The sequence below is a fragment of the Cnephaeus nilssonii genome (assembly GCF_951640355.1).
Source record: "Cnephaeus nilssonii genome assembly, chromosome: 1".
In the NCBI taxonomy this organism is placed as follows: Eukaryota; Metazoa; Chordata; class Mammalia; order Chiroptera; family Vespertilionidae; genus Cnephaeus; species Cnephaeus nilssonii.
In genome coordinates this window covers 12351562-12354120 of record NC_137072.1, presented here as the reverse complement: position 1 = coordinate 12354120, position 2559 = coordinate 12351562, and the positions used below count along the sequence as shown (strand labels likewise).

General features: G+C 50.6%; 1 pseudogene across 1 annotated transcript; it reads left to right on the top strand.

The window, feature by feature from the left end:
• The first annotated feature begins 979 nt into the window (after window positions 1-979).
• Window positions 980-2208, top strand: LOC307102487 (neurofilament light polypeptide-like; annotated as a pseudogene). The gene has a single exon. The product of its transcript is annotated as a neurofilament light polypeptide-like (transcript).
• Window positions 2209-2559: the final 351 nt, after the last annotated feature.

The following is a 2559-nucleotide window of genomic DNA, read 5'->3' as shown; positions in this document are numbered from 1 at the left end:
AATCATGACTATAATATAGATGCTATACTGTATGCATATGCATCTATACTAATAAAAGGTAATATGCTAATTAGACCAGATAGACCAGACATCTTCTGGACATCCTTCCAGACAAAGCTACAGTGGCGGGGCTGAGGCAGAGGAGGTTAGGGGTGATCAGGCAAGCAGCAGAAAAGTTAGGGGCAATCAGGCCAGCAGGGGAGAGTGGTTGGGGCAATCAGGCCATCAGGGAAGAGCGGTTAGGGGCAATCAGGCTGACAGGGGTGAGTGGTTAGGGGTGATCAGGCTGGCAGGGGAGAGTGGTTAGGGGCGATCAAGCTGGCAGGCAAAGTGGTTAGGGGTGATTAGGCAGGCAAGCAGGTGAGTGGTTAGAGCCAGCAGTCCCGGATTGCAAGAGGGATGTCCGACTGCCGGTTTAGGCCCAATCCCAGGGACATTCTCTGAGGGGTCCCTGATTAGAGAGGGTGCAGGCCAGGCTGAGGAACCCCTGCCCATGCACGAATTTTGTGCACCGGACCTCTAGTTTTAATATAGAAAGACATATTTACCTGCCATTTGTAGCAGTGGTATCTTTCCATATTCCTATTTCTTTAATATTAATCTTGGCAGGTACTAGAAGGCTCATTAAGATTTCCTGCTCATTGAGATTTCCTGTGGTGTTCGGCCCAGGTTGTCAACTGTAACTTCTTTGCAATATTGAGATATTATCTACACTAATAAAAGAGAAAGATGCTAATTGACCGTACCTCCGCTACGCCCACCAGCCATTCAGGAGTGATATGCAAATTAACCCAACAAAGAAGGTGGGTAAATTTGCATACATAGGTGGGGCGGGCAGCGCCAGACACCGCCCGCGGGGTCCGGGCCCCAATCAGGAGCTGGGCAGGCGGGGGCGGCCAGCGCCTACAGGATCACTGTCTGCCCCTGGGCCACCTACAGGCACTGGTGGAGCAGGCCCGGGTTGAACATTTTAATGAAAATGGGATGCCTGTACCTCACCCCACTGCTCCCTGTCCCTGGTGAGGAGAGGGCAGTGGGATCGGGGGTGCAGCCTCGGGACCCCGTTAGGAGGCACCGGGGCTCAGAGGGGACTGGGAGCAACCTGCAGGCACGCTACCAGGAAGAGGTGCTGAACCATGAGGATGCCGAGGGCTGGCTGATGGAGGCGCGCAATGGTGCAGACAAGGCGGCTCTTGCTGGTGCTGAGCTCGAAAAGCGCATCGACAGCCTGATGGACGAAATCGCCTTTCTGAAGAAGGTTCACGAAGAGGAGATCGCCGAGCTGCAGGCACAGATCCAGGATGCTCAGATCTCCATGGAGATAGATGTGTTCTCCAAGTCCGACCTCTCCACCGCGCTCAAGGACATCCGCGCCCAGTAGGAGAAGCTGGCTGCCAAGAACATGCAGAATGCCGAAGAATGGTACAAGAGCTGCTTCACCGTGCTGACCTAGAGTGCTGCCAAGAACACCTACGCGGTGCGCACCGCCAAGGACGAGGTGTCCGAGAGCCGCTGCCTGCTCAAGGCCAAGACCCTGGAGATCGAAGCAAGCCGGGGCATGAACGAAGCTCTGGGAAAGCAGCTGCAAGAGCTGGAGGATAAGCAGAACGCCGATGTTAGTGCTATGCAGGACACTATCAACAAATTAGAAAATGAGTTGAGAGCTACAAAGAGTGAAATGGCAGGATATTTAAAAGAATACCAGGACCTCCTCAATGTGAAGATGGCTTTGTACATTGACATTGCAACTTACAGGAAACTCTTGGAAGGTGAGGAGACCCGGCTCAGTTTCACCAGCGTAGGAAGCATAGCCAGGGGTTACTCCCATAGTTCCCAGGTCTTTAGTCGATCTGCCTATGGTGGTTTGAAGACCAGCTCCTACTTGATGTCTGCTCACTCCTTCCCTTCTTAATACACCAGCCATGTCCAGGAGGAGCAGATCAAGGTGGAGGAGACCATTGAGCTGCAAAAGCCGAGGAAGCTAAGGATGAACCCCCTTCTGAAGGAGAAGCTGAAGAGGAGGAGAAGGAGAAGGAAGTGGCTGATGAAGAGGAAGGAGAGGAAGAGGAAGAAGGTGCCAAGGAAGAATTTGAGGATGCAAAGGAGAAAGAGGGAGGTGAAGGTGAAGGAGAAGATGCCCAAGAAGCTGAGGATGAGAAGAAAGATGAAGGTGCTTGGGAGGAGCAAGCAACCAAGAAGAAAGATTGAGCCCCCCTTTCCTTAATTATTTCTGGAATAATCCTCCAGAAACCAGGTCAACCCGTCACCAACCAAGCAGTTGAGTTCCCGATACTATCTGAATTAAGAAGTTAATATATATAACATTCTGAGGTGACTCAGGTTGGACATTAAATGTTGTGCTATGACTTTTCTCCTTATGCAGAGTATCTGTTTGCTTGCAGAGTGGCTTCCTGGCTTGCTGCCAGCCTGTACATGGTCCACGCTTATGAGTTCAGGATCTATGACAATGTGAATAATTCAAATGTTTACAATAAAAACACATGAATACATTAATTCACTAATGTTAATGTTAAACTTCATGGAAAAAATAATCCTTTG